Source organism: Condylura cristata, unplaced genomic scaffold (genome assembly GCF_000260355.1).
Source record: "Condylura cristata isolate star-nosed mole 26May11 unplaced genomic scaffold, ConCri1.0 scaffold00008, whole genome shotgun sequence".
Taxonomy (NCBI): Eukaryota; Metazoa; Chordata; class Mammalia; order Eulipotyphla; family Talpidae; genus Condylura; species Condylura cristata.
The window spans coordinates 11,401,831-11,423,854 of NW_004567109.1; positions in this window are offsets into that span (position 1 = coordinate 11,401,831).

Consider the following 22,024-nt stretch of genomic DNA (forward strand, 5'->3'; position numbering starts at 1 on the left):
CCACTCTGTCTCTGGTGAATCCTCTCACCCTCCACATCTCTGGCCTGTACCCCAGTTCTGTATGAATAAATAAATCTTAAAAAAAAAAGAAAGAAATGTGTCTTCACTTGTGACTCTTAAATCCAGTGCTCTTTCTAAGATCCTTCATTTCTTCTCTACCAGGTAAAGGCACCGAGCCAGGGGAAGTCAAAAAGTCATCCTGTCCATCCTCCTGCCTCTAGTCAGGATGCTTTTGGTTATTACAAGTGGCAGAATCCCAACTCTGTTCATTTATTTTATGTGTCAACTTGGCTAGGCATAGTATACAGATTTGGCCCAATTAGTCTAGATGGAGCTAATGAAGTAGCTTGGAGCTAATGAAGTAGTTTTTCAATAAGCTCAAAATTTAAATCTACAGCATGCATGTAAAGCAGGTTGCCCTCCACCATGTGGGTGGGCTTCACCCGATCAGTTGACGACCTTGAGGAAAAAGACTGACTCTGTCAGCAGGTTGTCTTTGAGCTGCGACAGCAGTGTGTCCCTAGACCCCTGGCTTTCTGACCTGCCCTGCAGAGTTTGAACTTGGTCAGTGTTCACAATAAAGTGAACCAATTCCTTAAAATTGCTTTCTCTCCTTTCACTTCTGCATCTTCTGTGTTTCATTCATGAGCAGGTTTTCTTAGGAGGAGAGAAGAAGGTTCCAGCAGTTCTGCTTTAGCCAACCTGAGAAAGGGTGGACTTCTTTCTTAATTCCAGCCAAAGTGCTAAGGTTGGTTGATACTGGGCTGGCTCTGGTCATGTGGCTATTCCTGACTCAACGGCTGACAAGCAGACTGGCCAGGAAGCCAGACAGCTCTCCTTTCTATGGCCTCAGGTGATTCTGCTCCCTGCCTTGAGGCAGGTCCAGGGAACAGAAGCCTCCAGAGCTGGGAATTGCGGGTTTAAACAAAAAGCACATTAGAGCAGGGAGTCATCTGTATGGGGTTGAGAGTAGAGAAGCATTTCTTCCCTTGGGGAGCCCTTTAGCTGAACCAGAAATCTCCTGTGAATAGATTCCTAACTCCTCCTCATCCTCCCACGGAGCTCAGAGTCTTTAGCTCCAGCCTCTGCCAATCCTGGAGCTCCTTCTCTCACGTTCCCAAGTGGCTGTGTACCTCCAGGGTCACGGGGTCACAGGGCTCACTCCTCAAGGCAACTCATGACACTTTTTGGTGAGCTCTGACTGGGGTCTTTGCCTATCTTGTTGACTGAATGAGCGAGACATCCTGCGGCTCCAGTCAGTTGAGACACCTTAGCCATCCCCTGATAAGGCCACTTCAGGGATCTGTAAGTTTGGCTCCTCCCTGCTGGGCTGCACATGACAGTTGTATGTCAGCACCAACCATGTGCTAATCTTCACACAGGATCTTCACACCAACAATCTCACTTAATCTTCTGCCCCCTGAAGAGTCCCAGGAGGCAGGCTTATTACCTCCTTCTTTGGTAGATGAGGAAGACAGGGGATCAGAGAGGTGAGGCCACTTACCGCAGGTCACACAGCCAGGTCATGTGGAGCTAATATCTGAACCCACAAAGAGGGTCAAGGTTAGCGCCCCATCCAAATGGCAGCAGTAATCATGCAAACACAAAGGGAGTGTGTATATGTGTAAAGTACCACACTAAGGGTTTTACATTATCATCTCACTTCATTTAGTCTCAAAGAAGTGACCTGCCCAAGGCCACATGCTAGTAAGTTGCTGAGCTAGGGCATGAATCCAGGATGGTTTGATTCCAGGACCTTCACAGAACCCAGTGCTCTCTCCCCCAGCACTTTCCCTCCTGGCCCTGACCGAGAGACTGCCAGGCACTGTTCTGGGCATGGGGGCACAGTTAAGCAGAGTGGTCAAAGATCCCTGCTGGCACCAATGCCACTGTAGTGGGAGCCAAAGAGAGACTGATAACAAGCCACAAAGCACAAATGTTGCTAAGATGGAAAATATCGGGGGGCAAAGAGCATTAGAAAGGAAACAACATGTGGGATTAGAGGACTGAAGGTCTCACAGGGGTCAGGAAAGGCCTTTCTGATTAAGGGATGAATATCTGAGCAGAGACCTGAATGAAATGAGCAAAGGAGATGTACCATTGTCTGAAGGAAGAGCACTCCAGGGAGAGGAGCAACATGTGCAAAGGCCCTGAGGTAGAGGCAGGAGTGGTGCATTCCAGCAACAGTGATGAGAACAGTGTGACAAGAGTGAGCGAGTGAGGGTGAGGGCAGGCAGCTGAGGGCAGCATGGCCCACACCACTGGGGCCTAGCGTCTGTGAGGGCTCCGTCTCCCCTTTCCAAAGCAGCGGGGCCGCTGGAGGTTCTTGGGATGCAGGCTGGCTGCTGGGTTGAGAGCAGATTATGGGGGCATCTGTGGAAGTAGTGACAATACTCCAAGGAACCAAACTGGAAATGATGGTGACCGGCAGCGGGTGGGGTGGGGGAGTGGGGGAGCCCTGGAGACAGGGAGGACTGGTCAGAGGTTTTGAAGGTGCAGGCTGAGGAGAGAGCAAGGTGTCAAATGTGGAGGTTTCAGCCTGAGGGATAGAAGGATGCTGCTGCCCTGACCTGTGGAGGGAAACTGAGGAAGTTGGGTTTGGGAGAGTTTGCCTTTTGTTATGGTCTGAGTGAGATGTCAAAGGGAGACCGGGGTGTGGCCGGATGTGAGCCTGATGTCAAAGGGGAGGAGCAGACCTAAAGACAAGGAGGAACGGAAGGCTGGGGTGGAAACCATCCCAAAATTAAGGGCATCTCTCTGTGGATCACACCCCAACCCCATCAAAGGCACGGTCTACTGAGTGCTGAGCAATGCGGTAAGGCTGGCAGGGACGATCTCACGCACTATAGATGAGGAAACAGTCTCAGAGTAGTGCCTCGTCATACAGTGAGCCCAGGTCTGTGTCTGGAAAACATGTGAGACATCAGGAAGGAAGAGAGAGCAGTTATATTAATCAGGACAAGTAAAAAGTGACAGAAAACACAACTCTCAACTGGCTTAGACAAAGCAAAAGAACAGTTCATAAAGCTAAAATGTCCAGGAGTGGGGCTTGCTTCAGGCCTGGCTGGATCCAGGGGCTGAAGTGCTATCATCTCAAATCCCCTCTGCCCCGTTCTCGATTCTGATTCCTTTGCTTTGCTGCATTCTCGGGGGCTTCCCAACTCCCCGCCAAGCCATCAGTTTGGTTTTCATCCTATCAGTTCCCACCCTGGTGGAGAGAGCACCCCATGTCTGGTGGGGAAAGCACCGCAACAATGGTCCCAGGCCTGACTCACTGGCCAGCCTGGGTTGCGCGCAGCCCTGAATCAACCTGGGTCATGTCCTTCCCGGGATTTCAGGGGAGGGCCAGTCCCTTGGGACCACATGGAGGAGAGTGCTACTGCACAAGAAAATCCAAATATTGCTCCCCAGGGAGGGAGGAGGGGTGCTGGGGGTGCTCATATGTGTCCAACACGAGGTGGCGGGGCAGCTCTGCACAGGAGGGCTGGTGTGCACAGCGGGGGGCTATCCAGAGGGCCTCTGCTATTGGGGAGCATGCTGCTCAGTGCCCCTCCTCTTCCTACTTCCTTTCTGTTCCGCCAGAGGATGCAAAGATGTCCTGTCTCAGGCGTTCTGGAAAGGTCCATCTTCTCTTACCTGCTCTCCGAGCTCCCCTGCAGCCACTCGCTGCTACAAACAGCCTCTGCCCAGCCCACCCCCCAGGCTTTTGCTGTTTCCCAGCCCTGGAATGGCCTCCTGACCACCTCCGAGTATTGCAATCCTGACTCCTGACATCCTGCAAAGGGTGGATACTACATAGCAACTGGCTGCTAGTGCCTGCAAGGTCCTCAAAGCCAAGAGGAACTTGTTGTTTTTCTACGTGCTCATCACCTAGGCTGGGCAGGTGGGCAGGAAATATTGGCTGAATAATGAATGAATATATTATAATTGAATGGGAAGGAAGAAATGGAGGGAGGAAGAAAAGGGGAAGGAAGGAGAGAGGGAGGGAGGGAGGGACATTCAATGTGTCCTTCCTTGGGAGTCCCCCCCGGCCCCGCCACTGCCATGTTTCAAAGCCACATGTCATTATGTCTTAGTGCCAGTCATTTCTGGATGTGCGGCCTCCTCTGTCCTTCCTATAACTGTGGGCACCAGGTCTTCATCATCGCCATCATTTTCTTTTGCTTCCCATGACCTCCATATCCCCTCCTTGAAATGTTGTAAGGGGCTTAATAACTACTGAATTAAAATGGGCAAGGCCTTATCAATGTAGCAGGGTCCTTCCCCGCCAGGGACATCAATACTTTCTACTGCATCAAGGTAAGGCTACGTCCTTTCTCCTCCAGCAGGAGAAACTCAGACCCAGAGGAAGTGAAGAGGGTGAAGGATGACAGCTTCTGAGTCCTTCAAGAGAAGGCGCTGTATGTTGGGCAGCTGTGTGCAGGCACTTCGCAGACACTCTGAATGTGTCTCCCAACAGCCTGTGAGATGGGCGTTAGCCTGCTCAGCACATAGGTGGGGGAAACTGAGGATCAGAAAGGTAAAGTGACAAGACAAGGTCACACAGCTTGGAATTGGACCCCAGGTAGCTGGTAAACTGACTCTCAGGGTTGGGGGGGGGGGGAATAAAAGCTCTGATTTGTTGTGCTTGCCAATTTCTGTGGTGTAAATATTCCCACCAAAGCCAGCGGCAGACCCTGGCAGTGGACCCGCAGACCCCTCATACTCCGCAGCTATATGCCGCAAGGGGCAGCTGCCACCACAGGCTGGGTCCTGCACCAGGCCCAGCACAGCACCAGGCTCTGTCTCCTGCCCAGGCGAGGCCTCCTCCCTCTGCCCTGGGCAAGGCGGAGGCAGAGCAGGCTGGTGGAAGTCAGGTGGGACAGAAGAGGTCCTGGAGCAAGACTAGGGGCCCCCACCAGCCTCAAGCTTTCCCCAAGTTTCTCGGTCTGGCTGGCTCCCCACCGCCCACTCTGCTGCCAGTTGCAGCCGCTGCTTCTCCACCTGGCTCCTCCTCCCAGAAGCATCTCCGTTTACTTTCTCTTTTTTTCTGAACCTTTGTTCCTCTGACATGTTTTCCCTCCTATTTCTATCTGTAGGTTTCTATATGTCTCCTTTTCTTGAATGCTCCCTCCCTCTCAGGAAATATTTCAAAGTCTGTTTAAAAAAACAACACAGCGACTGACTTTACAGGTTTTTTTCCCCACTTCTTGAGAACAGGACGTGAGAGGGCCAGGTTGAATTTCCTGTGTGAAGTATGTGTGGGGTTTCTGAGCAAAACAAGGGTCAGGCTGTGGTCCTGGGGCACCCAGTGCCAAGATCACCTGGAATCAGGCCTCAGACAGTCCAGCCCACAGGTTGCCCAGGCGTCCTGCCCTCCCGGTGGGACCTGTGCTGGGAGAGCTGGGACAGGCACAGAACATTCCACCACACACCGCAGTTGCGCCCCATTGAGCCAGGCCCTCGCCACAGGGCACGAGGGTGGCCTCCCAACAGTCCAGGCCCTGCTCCAGCTCTTCCCGCCATGGGTGCGACCTGAGATGAGACCCTGTTTATCCAGGCCTCAGTTTCCTCATCTGTACAACGGGGATGCCGAGCCAAGTTTGGAGATTGGCCAGTGAGACTAAGTGTAGACTCAGCTGAAAGCCTGGCAAGGCAGGGGTGCTGAGGTCACATCAAGTATCTGTCCAGCAGGGAGGAGGCAGAAGGGAGGTGTTTTGTATAAATGCTGCCCAAAGTCTGCCCGTTAGATTACAAACCCATGGTTAAGTGACAGCCTCTTGAATGGCCCAGTCATCTGCTACAGGGCCTTAGGCGAGTTAGCTATTTTGACCTCAGTTCCCTCACCTATAAAATGGAATCAAAGACAGGAATAGCACATGGGGGTATTGTGTGACTGCGTGACACGGCTTAAGCCATGCCGGAGGCAGCATTCCTGAGCGTCAATTGTTGTTATTATTACTGACAGCCATTCAGCAGGACATTGCGGCTCCTTGCGTCAATCCAAGGAGGCCTGCGGTACGGACCCCATCCATATACCACCCCCCTGCAGCCATCACCCCCTGTTCTTAGACCTTGAGCCCCCCGCCCCAACCCAGTACCTCTGCCACTTGGGGCAGCGGCAGTGCCGGTGGGGGCAGGCGTACCCCTTGAGCAGTGTGATGGTGGCCACTGTTGTTTTCTTTACCTGGTGGTTGAGGGTGTTGTTGTGGACACACGGTGCGGATATTTGTGGGTTTCGCCTCAGGGATGCACAGCTCCAGGGCCCAGGCCAACCTGGCCCAACCCCACCTCCAGCCAGACACCCGCCACTCAGGGCTTCCTTGATTGGTTTGCAGCTGAACATGTGATTCTAGTTGGGCCAATGAGAGCCGGACCCTCTGTCCAGTGGGCGGAACCCATCCCACACTATTCCAAGATTGGTGCCCAGCCCCACCTCCAGCCGGACACCGCCACTCAGGGCTTCCTTGATTGGTTTGCAACTGAACATGTGATTCTAGTTGGGCCAATGAGAGCCGGACCCTCTGTCCAGTGGGCGGAACCCATCCCGCACTGTTCCAAGATTGGTGCAAATTTCACTGGCTTGTCTGAGCGCTGTTCTCATTTTGTAGATGGAAACAGGAGTGAAAAAGCCTGATTCCTGGTGCTGGGGCTTTTTCACTCCTGTTTCCATCTACAAAATGAGAACAGCGCTGATCTTGGAGAAGCCGGCTCTCATGTGCTCGGCAGACAACTAAGAGCAGAGTGCTGTGAAAAGAACGATCGGTGATATTTACTGAGCCTTCACTACAGCCCCGTGCGGCTCCAAACTCTTGACGTCCTAGAGAAATGCTGTTATTCCCATTTCACAGGTAGGAAGGCCAAGGCACCAAAAGTGCTAGCAGCTGATAAGTGAAAGAACTACAAAGTGAACCAACTGTCTGAGCCATCAACCGGCCCTTCACTACTAACAATGCCCCTCTACTGAAGGAGAGGTATTACCTTTACCCTCAGAGTGATGTGGGTAAGGGTGGTGGCTCTTGGGGCCCCCTCTCTCATTTTCTGGTTGGTTCTAGTGTTAAGAAGGGAGAATGGGCTGGAAACTCCAGGTCTCATTTTACTCAGGTGTGACCCTGGCAGGTCTTGGCTCCTGTCTGAGCTTCTGCTTTCCAGCACCAGTGAGTTGCGTCTTCATAAGCGATGCTCCAAGTTCTTTCCACCTTCTGGGAGTGGCTGGACTCTTAGCACCCCTCCACCTCTGTTCCCTTCCCCATTCTGCTTATCCTTTCCCTCCTGGATTCCCCTCCTCCAGAGGGATGACTTTTAGAACTAGTGAAATACATCATTTCTGGCCTCCCTCTTCTAATGGAGGGGAGATAGACAACCACGGCAGGCAGCATTCAAAGGTCTGGGGTGGGTATAGATCCACCAGCCCCCAAGCCTGTCTGGTTTGGCAAGGGCAGGCTGCTTCTATCGATCTGTGTTGTCAGCCTGGGGAAAGCAGCTGTTTTCCTTCAAATCTGAAATCGATGGGACTGAACCTACCAGATTGGGGCAGAGTTTGGAGCCAGGAAATAGTTTCCCGTGCATTTTGGAAACATTTTGGATGGAGGGGCAGCTGGCATGGCTGGGCCACAAAGCATGCTGGGAAGTTCCAGCCAGTGGGGAATACCTGCCAGGCTTTGGGCCAGTCCAGATGCTCTGGTTACTTTGTGCTTCATCTCCTTGCTGTCCTTCCCCTGCCCTGGACTCTGAACACAGACCTGAAGGTACAGGCTCAACCTCTTGGCCTGGGATCAGTCTAGTTTTAGTCACTTTTCTGACACTGATCTTCCTTGTAGCCTTGGGCATGTCTCTGTCCATCTCTGAGCTTCAGTTTCCCCAGGAACCAAAGGAAGAGGTGGTTCAACCAATGATCAAATGGACAGTTCAGCCCTGCCCTCAGTGTTCTTTGCTGTCTGGGCATGTTGTACTTCCCAGGGAGGGTTAGGGAGCAGCATGGCCCTAGCGGGGGGCATGAGTGGCCCATTTCACACCTCAGTCCCTGTCATCAGTTGCCCCTTCTCACAGCCTCACAACCCTTCCTGCAAGTCCCTGTCAAAGCCCTCATGGCACCGTGCCACCGATCCCCTTCCATCCCTGGGGCCTGCCCCCGGAAGGAGGCTGCAGCTCCCCATGGACCAGGGAACTGGGCCCTGAATCTTAGGTTCTCTATGGAGATGGGACTAGCTCCCAGGGAGGGAAACTTGGGACCTGCAGACAGGGTCCCCATGAAGGTCCCTGGAGCTGGCTACAGTAGTTGTAGGGTCCTAAGCCTTCATTTCTGGCCCCCCACTTGCAGAAAGGGCACTCGAGCTGGGGCAACTTAAGCACCTTCCAGGCGGGTGCTCTCGAGTGCATGCTCTCCAGCCCTGCTCTCCCCAAGTTCAGCCTGCCCTGCTCAGCAGCCTGCCCAGCTCCTGTTGCCATAGAAATCTGGCCCTCCAGGCACCTCAGGACCCTCCTTGCCCCCTCCCAGCAATCCTTTCATTCTTGCCTCTACCCTGGTTACCAGGCTTCCCCCGTCAAGTAGCTTCCCCACCCCTAGGCCTACCCCTGCCCTTGCGTCCACCTGTGATGCCTTCCCTACCTTCTCCTGCACGCAAACCCTCATCTTCCAGGCCTGCGCCCAGGTCGCGCCAAAGGTGGTCAGAGCCTCCCAGCCTCTCCCATCTTACAGGGCTGTGGTCACACAGGGAGGTCTCTCCATGGCACGGAGGATGCTGTCTCACCCCCAAGATGGTGAGCTCCCTGGGGACAGGACCGAGGTCTTCCTCATCACTCTGCAGGAACTCGTTTGATATGGGGGGAAAAGTCACTGTTTTAGTGACCTGTGGGAGGAGCTGGACCGGGTAGCCGTTACAGGGAGGCTTAGTGTGTTTGGAGCTGGTGGGGCTAAACAGGAATGAGCTGGATTGGAAGGATTTATCCTTAAATCAAGCACATTTAGTTGAGTTTGAAGGGCTGGCCACCCAGGCTGGGTTAGGCTTCGTCATCTGGGTTCAATAAGTTTGGTTAAGCTGAGTTCATTGGATTGAACTAGTTGGTCAGCGGGGTTGGCTGAGCCAGACTGGACTGGCTGGTGAAATACCTTTGTTAGTTGAATTGTGATGGATTACTTGGCTCGGGAAAGCTCAGTTGGCTTGAGCTGGGTACATTGAGTTGGTTTGGACTGGTTAGCTGTGCTCTTGGGTTGCTTTAGCTTGGTTGGTTTAGGCTGGTTTAATTGGATTTGACTGATTAGTTGGATTTAGTTAGGCTAGTGTGTCGGGCTGCTGCTGACTTGAGTCTTTGGTTAGTGCTGTTACAGACTGGGTGACTTAAACCTTTTCTTTCTCACATTTCTGCAGGTAGGAAGTCTAAGTCCAGGGTGTCGGCATGGTCAGGCGCTTGGTGAAGGCTCTTCCTGGCTTAGAGACGCTGTCTTCTCGTGTGTTCTCACGTGGTGGAGAACTCTGCTTTCTCTACCCGCCCGTAAGGGCGCTATTTCTAGCATGGGGTCTCCAGCCTCTAACCTCATTGTCTCCCAAGGGCCCCACATCATGTATCAGCACTTTGGGGCTTTAGACATCAACATACAAACCTGGGGGGACAGACAAAGTCCAGTGACTTGAACTGGTCGGCTGGGTGGGGCTTACTCGCTGAGTAAGCTAGAGTGGGTGGCAGGGAAGGGCTGCTTGGTTAGTCTGGGTTGGTCGAGTTAGGCTTGGTTAGATGGGTTGTGTTCATTACTTGGGTTGGGCAAGTTGGTTGGATGCTTGGTTTGGGTTGGCGTGGGTAGGGTTAGTTGAATAGCTCTAGTGGGATAGGGTAGGTTACTTGGGTTTCGAGAACTGGCTAGCCTAGGTAGGGTGGGTTGGTTGGTTTGGCTGGCTCGGGATGGGCTGGCTTGGTGGGCTGGGTTGTAGGCCGGCCTGGTCTGGCCTGCGTTCCGGGTTGGCGGCAGCAGTAGCCACAGTCTCTGAGTTCTGCTCAGTCCCCAGCTCCGAGCCAAGGCGGGTGGGCGGGGGCGTGGGGGTGGGGGGCTTGGCCACAAATAGCTGTGGGGAACACAAACAGTTTGGTCTTCAAAGACCTCAGTGGTGGCGGCTGTAACTTTCCACACGGCCCGAGTAAGCACGTCGCTAGGCCTCATGTTCGGGCCCAGCTGCTGCTTCCTCTGTGTGCAAACCACAATGTGGGGGGCGGGAGAGGTGGGGACGTGGGGGCTCGGAGCCCCTCCTCGCCAGGCATCCCCCAGCTCAGATGCCAGGTGTTCTCTGCTAGAGAAAGAAAGATTGATCCCACCGTGGGGAGCACCCCCTGCCCACACAGCTTTGCACGGGGTCTGGCAGGAAGGCTGAGCCCACAGAGGACCAGGGAGGTGGCAGCAGAGGTGGTGCGATGGTTGAGCTACAGGCCTGAGGGAGCTCAGGAGTCCCTGGGACTGGTTTCTGCACCGCTGTGGTCAGAGCTGGGCTGGATGTTCATTCATTCAAAAAACGGTTCTGGAGCTCGCTCTGCGTGCAGAGACCTTGCACACTGGAGTCCCTGACAGGACTGAAGGGGACAGCCGCACAGATGGAGGTGCACAGGCTTCCTGAGGGCCCAGGGGCCCTTCCACTCTCTCAGTTCTTGAAGGAGCCTGCTGTGAGCCGCTCAGAGTCTCTGTGCACAGACTGATGCCCGTGGACGGAGCTCGACTCCGGCTAGGCCTGGACAGCAGCACTGACACTCAGTGGCCAGTCCCTTAGCCGGATCCCCTGCCTCCAGCTCCCAGACTCTCCCCCACACCCCACCCCCCACCCCCACCAGCCGAGCAAACCTCCCTGGTCCCTGGGAGGGGAGAACATCAAAACCCTCAGAACTTGTCAAACTTAAACCCACACTTTAGAAACGCAGATCTAGGGCCCCAGAGCTGGGAGCGGCTTTCCCAGGACACAGAGCACCTGGAAGGCAGGGCCGGCTCAGCCCAGATGTCCTGCTTCCCCTCCAGGCGCCAGGTGGCTCGGTGGAAAGTCCGCATGTCTGCGATTCACACAGCCCAGGCTTGTTCTCTGTGGCCTGGGGAAGTATCTGAATCTCTCAGCTTTTGTTTCCTCTGGGAAGATGGTTCCCAGCCCTGGGTGATAACCCCCTAGGAAAACCTTTGGAGATGTCCAGAGAAAGTTTTGGTTGCCACAACTTGGGGTGCCACTAGCACCTAGTGGGTAAGCAGCCAGGGTTGCAGCACCACAGCCTACACGCACAGGACAACCCACAGCCAGGAATGAGCTGGCCCCTGACGCCTGCGGTCGAGGGTGAGCAACTCTGTTCTGTGCTGAACCCCACGTTGCCAGGAATGAGGGGGTGCCTGGGACATGGGGGGCTTCCTGTGCTCACACTGGGACAGTCCAGGCCACCAGGGTGTCTGGGCACAAAAGCATCCTCCCCACCCCCACCCCCACCGTCAGATACTTGCACGAGATTCTGTCTGATGAGGGCTTCGCCTATGTCAGGCCCTGGCGGTATCACGGGGGCTGCTGCAGGGCTTGCTCTGGCTTTTCCATGCAGGACACCGCTTGCCCGCCTCTCTGCCTGGCCCATCCTCTCTGACGGTGCCCCCTGGGGTTCCCTGCCAGCCCACAGTCTGCCCTGTCGTGCAGAGCTCCACCATTGTGTTGCCTCTGTCAGGCGTCTGAGTGTCTGTTTTCTGTCCAAGTAGCTCAGGGCTCTGTCCCGGAGCCATCTCTCATGCGCACGAGTACAGGGGCCCTGCCAGCTGGTGCCTGTGCTCTGTGCCCAGCACAGGGCCTGGCACAGAGACCATGGGAGCCAGTGTCCACTGCACGCATTTCACCAGGTGCCAGGGTCACCCTCTGCAAGTCCTAGGGCCACGGTCTTCTCTACCTGCCTCCCCCTCTTGCCTGGCACAGGCCCAGCCCAGACCTGCGTTCTTGCCACCTGGAGAAATGTCAAGGTTGAGGTCACTAACGTGGGAAGAGCTTTGCGGTGCGCCAAGCAGGAGCTGCCACGCATCTTCGTGGGCACTTGGCGAGTGAGTGCACGTGCAGGACGTGTCTGCTGATGCCAGAGTGCACAGGGGCTCTGAGGGCAGAGGTGCAGTAGAGGCTGACACTTTCCTGCTGTGTAGCCCCAGGCAAGTTTTTTTTACCGTCCCTGGGCCTCTGTTTCCATGTCTGCGAACTGGGGCTCTGACAGAGCCTCCCGCAGGCGAGTCGGGAGGCTCCTGACCTGGTAAGACCGGAAGGGACCTGCACACAGGGCCTGGAGTTGCCCCCCTCCTCCTCCTCCTCCTCTGCGCCGTCTCCCCTCCCGGCCCGGCTGGGAGGCCCAGGCCCGCCAGCAGAGAGAGGGACCCCTGGCCCTGCGCTCTCGCTGCCCCTGGGACAGGACCGGCTGCGGAGGTGTCCTCAGGCACCTTGAGGAGGCCACGACAGGACCTGCCTAGCAGCTGCCTGCTCCCCCAGGTCACCCTGAGGCCCCTCCCGTGCGCCCAGTGTGGCCACCGGAGACGAGACAAGGCGGGCACTCTGCTCAGGGTGGGGCTGGCAGGGTGGGTTTATTTGCTCTTTGCTCATGCTGGTTTCCCTGTCCCTGAGGTGAGGGCGGGCTGGCCACACATGTTTCCTGCCTGGGCTTTCCCTGCCCAGAGCTGGGTGACATCTTCCAGCCGCCCCGCCCTGGACGCCCTCTGCCCAGCCACAAGCTCTCCTTCCACAGGCCCTCCCTGGCCGCTGGAAGGCAGACTCAGCACCCCAGGGCCCCTCAGGTCTTTCTCGGTGGAAGTTGGCACCCAAGGGCAGCTGGCTTAGGTCAGGTCATCCTCTGGCTCTGGCTTGGAAGGCCACAGATGACACACTGGTCAGCCTTCTGGGACATAGGAGAGTCACTGGCCGCCAGGCCCAGCCAGGCCAGAAATCAACAAAGAGATGCTTTCTGCTTCTCCGCCTCTGCCCATTGTTAGAGACAGGCAGCACCTGGAACTTGACTGGGAGCTGGGGTGGCAGAGGGGGCTGGTGGTGGCAGGGACCCATCTTAAACTCCCTGATCCTTGATGACTCAGGAAGAAACAGCCACACCCCACAATTTTGGGCCTCTGGGCCACTCTATGGTCAGCTGTTCCCCCAACCATGCTTTTCTCCAAAGTTCAGTCATACGGGTTAACAACTTCACAGCTGACGCTAAATTCATATTGCACATAATATTCCTTCCAGTATGTTTTAAAAACAGACCCATTCTTTTTACTTAAATAAATTTAGCCTCATCCTCAGAAATCTCATTTGTGGTCTATAGGTTTGACTCAGAGACTTTCCCCCTTAAATCATGAAATCACCAGGAACATGTCAAATGTTGATTGGTGCATCCTCTATAACAGAGTGCTTGGGGAGCCCTTGGGGAGCCCTTGGGAGGGGGATCCCTGTGGGGATCTCCAGCCCATCTCTTGTCAGCACCCTGCAGTGATCCAGCCTGACCTTTCTGAGCCAGCTACTCCAGATCAAAGGCGATGTCTCTTCTGAGAGTCACTGGGGGCCCAAACTGTCCACACAGACCCCAGCCACTGTGGGTGCCCGAGAGGATACTGAGGAGTCCAGCTAGGATGAACCGGAGCAGGCCGAGTAAAAGTAACCCCCTCTTTGGAGTGCACATCCCAGTCTGCAGAACCCACTCCCATCCCTAGGCTTAGCACCCCCTGCCTGAGGGCACCGGACTGAACAGGCCGCTTGGCAGAGGGCCTCAGAACACTGTCAGGAAGGCCCGGAGGTTGTCCGGTCCCCCGGGTGATTTCAGGTGGCCCACTGCGTGCTGACTCACAGAGTGAGGTGAGGTACCCTTTCCTGTTCTCACTCATGCCCTTGGTTACCCTCAGGACGGAAGCCTCACTGAGGTGCCGGCAGCCTCTGACACCTCCCACCTGGACAGTCTAGCGTCAGAGGCTTCTCGCCCTCGGCAGCCTCCGCAGGTGGCCACCTCCCGGGCTACGCCTTTGTCACCCGGGCCCCTGTGACTGTGACAAGTTCCTCCAAGGGAGTTATCCCAGTGGGCGTGAGCTGTCAGAGGGGCCTTCAAGAGCTGGTGGAACACTAAGAGGGGCCCCCCCTCTGTCTGGGGGGAGAACAAAGCACCAGCGTGGTGACCTGGGAGGTGCAGGCAGTCCCCCCCTGACCTCTAGGAGAGGTCACTCGGGCACAGCGCTGCCTCGCACCGGACTCTGCCAACAACAGTGAGACGGGGAGAAGGTCGCACCCCAGCGGGGTGTCAGCTCTCGGTGTCAGCCTGACCTGCCCGGACACCTGACCCCTGGGAACCATCAGGCAATAAGTGTGTATCGATTTAAGCTGATAAACTTGTTCCACAGCCATAGGAACACAAACCGCGTTTTTGCTTTCCTTCTATTTATTTTGGCAGTTACTTGATATCCGTTTTCTATTAAGGGTAGAGCCTTGAGCTTTCCTTAAACTTTGTTTCTATTAAACTAATTCAATTTTAAAATCAGTGTGGCAGGTTACAAAGAAGCCCAAATCCTGTGACAGTCATGTCGTCAAGAGGTGGGGCTCATGCCTCCCCTCCTTGAACTGGGGTCGGTATCTGCTTCCACAGAGAGCACGATGAAAGTGGTGTGAGGGGACCCTGCGCAGTCATACAGGGCCACCCGGCTTCTGCCTGGCCCGCTGGGTCAGGTTTGCCGTGAGACCCCCGCCTCCCCCCGCAGGGCCACGTCTGGGTGCTGTCGTCACCAGCCCAGCGGCGCTCCCAGCCCAGGGCAGGGTCCGGCCCGCTCGGGCCTTCTGATGAACGCAGCCCGCCCGCCCGGCTCCTGGTGGCAACTGCAGGGGGGCCCCCACCCCCGCCCCAATGAGAAGGGTCTGGCCCTTCCTGCCAGGCCGTCCTGGAGTCCCGCCCACAATAGCATGCACAAAATAGACTGGTTGTTCTGAGTATTGCTCGGTCAGGCAATTTTACGCAGCAAAACCGGGACAATTAGCCATGAATTTGTGTTGGTCAGAAACTGAGCACAGGGGATGGTCTGGCCCTGTGGCGGGCAAGGCCTGCCCAGAGGCTGGGGCTTGGAGTTGACGCTGCAGCTCCTCACACTGTCTCCACCCACAGCCTCCCCGAACATTTGCTGAGCACCTACTGTATGTTTTGCCTTCCAGGCAATGTAGGGAGACTAGGGGGGCTTGGCTGGCCTGGGGAAAGCTGGGAGAGAGTGCAGTGAGGGTCTGCCTTTCAGAGGGACCTGTGGGACGAGCACTGGACAGGGAGTCAGAGGCACCTTCTGCCTTCTGATGTGCGCTTAGCCCTCAGGTCACTGACTCAGCGAGGATTTATTCCCTGGCCTCCTGCTAGGAAAGGAGGGAGAGGGAGAGAGGGGTGGGGAAGCTGACCTGGGCAGTTGCAGGAGCTCACTGCCCAGCAGTGGGGAGAACACATGGGAGTATTGGCGAAATATATAGTTTGACCTCGTTGGAGACGAGGGCAGTGGGGGCCTAGGGTGGGCGTGGAGGGAGAAAGCTGTCTGAGGGAGGCACGGGAAGGGCCTCCCAGGCACTGCACGGCATGAACAAGGGCCTGGAGATGGGGCTACAGGTCCTGTTTGGTCCCGTCGGGGCGAAGGGAGACACAGTCCTAAGGACGAAACGGACATTTGGGTAGTGAGCCTGAAACCAGCTCGGCGTCGGGCTTGGTCAGCTGAAGATGTTGGACTGTCCTCGGTGGGCAGCGGGAGCCATTGAAGGTTGTGGAGTGAGGGCACGCCAATGAGGGCGACGAACGAAGTTCCTTTTCCTAAGTTCGGTGCGCCTGTCTGTCTTCAGGGCACCTTCATCAGTAGATTCAGGGAACTGGACGAGACTACAGAGGGCGAACCCCGGAACTGGGTCATGGCCTCCCCATCTGCATCCACCTCAAGCGTCGCCGGTGGATCCCTGCACTTTCTCCCTTTGGGCTCTGCTTTGGCCCCACGCGCCCCAACAAGGGGTCGCCCCACTGGCTCTCCCAGTACCAGATGAGATGCTGACGCCCTTTGTTACACAGGCAGCTGCGCTCCTCACTTACAGCGGCCTTTCGCCCCGGCTTGCCCACCCCACCTGCCCACTCCGTGCTGGCTGCAGACCAGAGAGCCGTGCACAGGCCACTCAAGCCTCCTGCAAAGCTCCCTCCCAGGCTGACACCCCAGAACAGGGGGCCTGACCCCACTTCTCAGCGAAGCCCACTGTCCTCCCAGCCCAGACAAAGGAGGGCTCCCTTGGGGGGCACCTCCAGCCTTGCCACTGTCCCTGGAGCCGCGGGGGCAGGGGCGCAGCCCTCTGCAGCCCTGGTGGTCCTGGTCGCTGAGCGTGAGCAGCTCCTGGAATTGCTGGCACAGGACAGCCGCCCAGTTAGTTAGAAAAACATGTGGCTTACTCTTCCCTCTCCGGCCCCCTCCAGCCGCCACCACCTTCTAATTCAATTTCCCTTGAAAAACAATGGTTTCAATGAAGGGGGAAACAAGATTTTCCGAAACTTCATAAAGTTTTGCAAAATAATTACCCCCCAAACTGGCAGACTCCCTCCTCCTTCCTCCTCAAATAAACGCCTCTAGGACATTTTCATAGACCTCAAATCCCAGCGGGCTTTGCCTCTCACCTCCCCCTGAAGTCGCCCACCCCAGATCAGATCCTGGACATCAGCTGAGCGTGGGGCCCCTGGGGGGGCATCACCCACCCCCTCTATGCCCACTGCCCCTTCTGGTAAGGACTGGCCTTGGGAGCAAGGAGGGAGGAGAGGGTCTGGCTGTTCCCCAGGCCCTGGTGGAGGTTCCCAGAGCAGCCTCCCGCATCGAGGAGCCCCGGCTGCCCCCACCAGGGCCACAGAGCTCCAGGAAGGGGCAGGAGTCTGTCTGTGGGCTCAGCACAAGCCAGCAGAGAACAGTGCCATGTTTGGCCCCTGGGCCCAGACTCTTTGTCCTGACTGTCTCGCCCGGAAGCTTCAGGCGGCACCCCTGCTGGGTCTGAAGCCTCGGGAGGCCTCTGGGAATATGGCCTCTTGTCTGGTCACTGTCCACCCTGGGTTGCTGATGTGAGCCAAAGCAGGGGGCCTCCTTCCTTCTCTGCTTCCCCCAGTGATTGCTACCAGGCACCGGGTATTGTGTCTGGTTGTGCAGGTCTCTGCTCGGGCCTCAGTCAGACACACCCGCAGGCGGGCAGCCCACCACATCCTAGAGCCGTGGCAGGGTCAAACCATCAGGGTCAGCCACTTTCTGCCACACCCTTGCTCATTTCACGCCTTCCACACCCCCTTGGCTGCTTAGTGATCCCCAGATAACCCTGAGCTGCGGGTAGCCCCCCACCTCGGCCCCCCCACCCCCCGTGGCTCCTCTCCCGTCTCCCTGTGCTACCCGTGAGCTGCCTGAGGTGAACCCTCCAAGAGAGGCCCCTCGGGACTCCCCAGAAAGGCTGCTCCTTTCTGCCAGGGATGCCCACCGAGTGCCCTGCTTGGCTCGCCCTGCCCTACAGCTCCCAACCTTCGTCTATGTCAGAAGGTGAAGGCTGACAATTCAAACCAAGGTGTGAATGGTTGACCAGCCTGTTCTCTCAGAGAAAGGTTTGGTTCTGAGCTGAGATTGTGGGGTGCAAAGAGCAACCTTTGCCTTGGAGACACAGCCAGGTGCTACAGTGACAGGCTTTGCTGGGCAGCAGCTTTAAGCAGCGCAGCAGGAAGGCCTCAGCCTCTGACTTAAAGACCCTAGCCATGTCCAGCCAGGGTGTCCGTCTCCAAGATGGCCCCAGGGACCCTCGCCTTCTGTTACTCAACCCCTGTGCAACACCCATTAGGATGGGGGTGCTAATGGAGTGTGATCCTGAAGTCTGCATCACAGAGGACATTCTGCTTTACTTTGAGGTCACCCGGACAAGCTGGCCGCCATGTTGTGAGCACACGCAAGCTCCGGTTGAAAAGGCCTGTATGGCAAGCCTGGCCAGCCGCCTGTAACTCACAGCAGAGCGGGAGTACCACCTCGGGGCCCCCGCCAAGCCGCAGGTCAGCTCAGCCCAAGCTGACAAACACCTGCAGCCTCAGGAGAGACCCTGAGGCAGAAAAGCCTCCCCAAGCCGCTCTCCAGTTCCTGACCCACAGAAATTGCTATAATTTCTATAGTTGAAATTATATAATTGCTATAACAGTAATAAGTGTTTACTGTTCTAAGTCCACTATATTTCGGAGGAATCTTTGATCCAGCGAAAGATAACATACAAGCCAACCCTTTTCCTCCAGAACCAGCTGCAGCCTTTCCCAAGAAAGGGGAGTGATGTCACACTGGAGTGCGGTCAACAGGCCTCCATGGGCACCTCCTTATCCAAAGTGACCAGGGGCCACCAGCCAGTTGCTGGGCTCAGGGTCCAGTGTCCTCTGCGGGGGTAATGCAGAGTTGTTCTCTGTTAAATTGCCTGGAAAGGCCTGGACTTCTCAACACCCGTGAGCTGTGACTCAGGTTCCACGAAACACAGTCAAATACTCCCTCTTTTTCTCTAAGGAGAGCCACTCGCCAGCCACAAGAGGCCTCCGGATGCCTACTCACACCTCAGCTTATGTATATCACAATAGAGCTAAACGTTCATTGAAAAAAAATGTTTACGTTACCGAAGTGTGTGAGCATGAAGTGAAGTCCTGCCAGCCCACTCCCAGAGGTGACACCACAGACAGCTCCGTGTTCCTTCTGCCGTGAACATGTTCTAGTAACTGTCACAGCCATCACAGGCTACTTGAGACACAAAATATCACAACAGCCCCATGAGGCAGGCACTTGATTTCATTCACATTCCACTGACAGGGAACTAGAAACATAGAGGCTTATAGTGAGTTGCCCAAAGTCACAGCAGCCAGTAAGAGGCAGAGCTGGGACTGGAATCTCGCAGCAGGCTGAAGGGTCTGGGTGCCTGACCTCAGACCTCTGGGTTTCATGCTGGCATCTGCCCCTGGGGTCTGACAGCCCAGCTGTTTGAGCACGGAGTCTGGGCTTGAACCTGGACTCTGCTCCTTCCTAGCTCTGTGATCTCTGGCGACTTACTAGACCTCTCTGAGCTTCGGCTTTTTCATCTGTAAAATGGGGACCACATAGTTCTACGTGGTGGGGATGTAAGCTAGCAGGTGGTGGTGCGTGGCGTAGACTTGGCACAGAGAGGTGCTCAAGCCATGTTGAGGTCACTGTCCCCGCTCCGGGCTTGAGATTTTCTCTGGGCTCGAGGGTACCCAACACGTCCTTCCTGCAGACAACCTCAGTCCAGAGCAGGGAGCACCCCCCACTTTCTTCTCTGTTGACAGCCAGGCCCTGAGCCCAGGACACCTGAATTCTGGTGGACGTCCCCTGGCAGGGTGGTGACAGTGGTCCCTGAGTGGGCGCCCTGTGACGGCTTTTTTGACCATGTCAGTCTATTTCAGGCAGAAGCAGTTTGGGGTGTGGGAGTCTGAAGGTCCTGAGCTCAAGCCCAGTCCCTGGCCAGCGCGGCTGTGTCTCAGGCGTGACCATCCTGAGCCTGGGGTCGGGGGTGGGGCACAGAGCAGGCGCAGGTGTAGTGAGTGAAGTGGACAGGCCTCACCTGTGAAGGTGCTTATGAGCCGGGGGGCAAAGAGGATGCTGCTTGGTCCACAGCACTCTCGGCCTCGGAGCCGTCAGCCTGGTCTCGTTCTCTCCCACCACAGCTTCACGAAGGGGGATTTATCAGCATCAGTTTACAGCGTAAACTGAGGCTACCAAAGGCAGTGTCTCGCTCCCCAATTCTGGCATTTAATGTACTCGGGCAGGAGCCAGGCCCACTGGCTCCTTCGCCTCCCAGACTGGCTCCCTTCCCCTCCTGCCCCCACCCTCCCTGCCCACCAGGTACCCCCACCAGGGCTATAACACGCCAGCCCACAGAGACACTGTGGGTAGCGGGGAGGAGGAGGGGAGCCCAAGGCTGCAGCTGCCAGAGGCAGAAGCCGACAAGCAGCCAGAGGGAATCTAGACCCCCAGGCGCCAGGCCTGGAGAAGCAGGCCTGCTTCGCCATGTCCGCTCCTGTCTGAGGCCAACTTCGAGCATACCGCCGAACCAGTGTAGGCCAGGCGGTCTCAGCCCCTAGGACAACCCATCCCCGGGAATGGCCGCCTCCAGAGCACACTGCCCCAAGGGCTCAGCAGGCTGCTGGGCAAGCCTCAGTTCCAGGAAGGCCTGGGGCAGCGCCCTGTGACAGGCTCCTGAGCCGCTGAGCCTGCTTCCCCGTCTGCCACAGCCTCCTATCCCCACAGTGCCTGGCAAGGCCTTTCTCTGCTCAGGTCTGGTCTTTACACAGCCAGGTAATTCGATTCTCCCCGGAACTGTGTGCAGAGAAGGCTATGGTTAAGGCCCAGAGCGCAGATGTGGCACGCGCAAGCACGCTGGGTGGGAAGTGCCAGGGGCAGACACCAGCTCCTACCTGGTGCAAAACCAGAGCCCCAGGGCACCTGACGAGGGGTCTGGCCCTGGGCCCGCAGCCCTGACCTCTCGCTTAAATCGCCTTTTGACTTTTGAACAACGCGACAGGGAGGCGGCAGGGAGGGAAGGCACCAAACCCGCACCCTCTGGATTTGTGGGTTCCGCATTCCAGGATTCAACTGACTGACATCTGTGGTTGGTTGAATCTGTGAACAGAGACCCTGCAGGCAGGGAAAATCTGCAAATATGTGGGCCCACACAGTTCAAACCCACATTCAGGGGTCAACTGTAAGCTCACTTTTTAAAAACTCCCCAGTGCAGTCAAGGTTGAGAATACCTGATCGAGTCAAGTATTTTCAGGTGGGCAACAGAGGCCCAGAGAGGTCAAACCACTTGCCCAGGGTCACACAGCAAGAACCGTGAATAGGCGCAGACCTGGGTCTCGGGGTCCCTCAACAAAACAGGGCTCTGATGCTTTCGAGGCAGATGCTAAGTGAACTAATTGGATTTGGTTCGTCGGTGTGCTGCCCACTTCTCCCTGCCCACCACCAGCAGGCCGCAGCTGCCCAGTCCCAGCCCGATTCCTTCTCCAGACAGGGTGACTCTTCTGCATTTAGAGGCAGAGGGAAAATCCGTGGGGGAAACAGCAGCAGGTGTGGAGTCGCTTCGCCTGTGTCTGTGGGTTTTTCTTCCTCTTACCTCAGGTGACATAGGCGGAGAGTAGAGACCAGTGTTCCTTGTGGACTGAGGAGGGGCCACACTTCTGCAGAGGTGGGGCTGCAGGGGGGCTGGGCTCGAGGCTGCTCAGCCTGGGCCCCCCGGCCCAGCTTCAGGAGAGGAGTCCCGACCGGGGCTTCGTGTCAGCTGCCAGGGGTCCCGTGTGGCTGCCTCCACTCGCCAGCCAGGTCGAGCCTTAAATCCCCCTCAGTGAACACCCCAGTGAGGATGGGGCTCTGGCAGGACTACTTGGGCGAGACGAGGGGCTCTCCACAGGCCCATGTCCCGGGGCTCCTCTCTCAGGGCCAAACATGTACTTCACCCCCTGTACGACCCTGGCCCAGCCCCTCTTTGTCCCCCCATAAGATGGGCGTGGTGGTTTCCCTTACCGCCTGGTTATTCGGGTCGCCCTCTCCCTGCTCTCAGATGTGGGCCTGGGTTTGGCGCCCGACAAGGCCAACCAATGCCTGGAATCCAGCCCTGATCCTTTGGCTGGTGGGTCCTGCAGCGGGTCCTGCAGCGGGTCTTCCGGGCAGCACAAGGGCAGCACAAGGGAGGAGGCCCGGGCTGGCCCCTCCTCCCCAACTGCTCCCCTCCCGGCACCTGGGGCTGGTGCTGGTGCTGAAATTCGCCACTTGTCTGGCCCTTCCCAGGCGCTCGCTCATTGTTGACCGCCTGCTATGTGCCAGGTCCTGGGACGTGATATGTGCCTGCCCCGCCCCCACAGCAGGACTGAGCCTGGCACTGCTCCCTGCGGCCCGTGCACCTTGCCCCGCACTGCCCTGGTTTGCTAAAAGAGCCGGGTGCTTCCTTTTATAAATGCTTCCCTGTGCTCCTGGGAGTTGATGGTTTAGTTAAAGACTCAGGAGCCAAATGCCACAGGTCAAGTCCTGAGTCTGAGC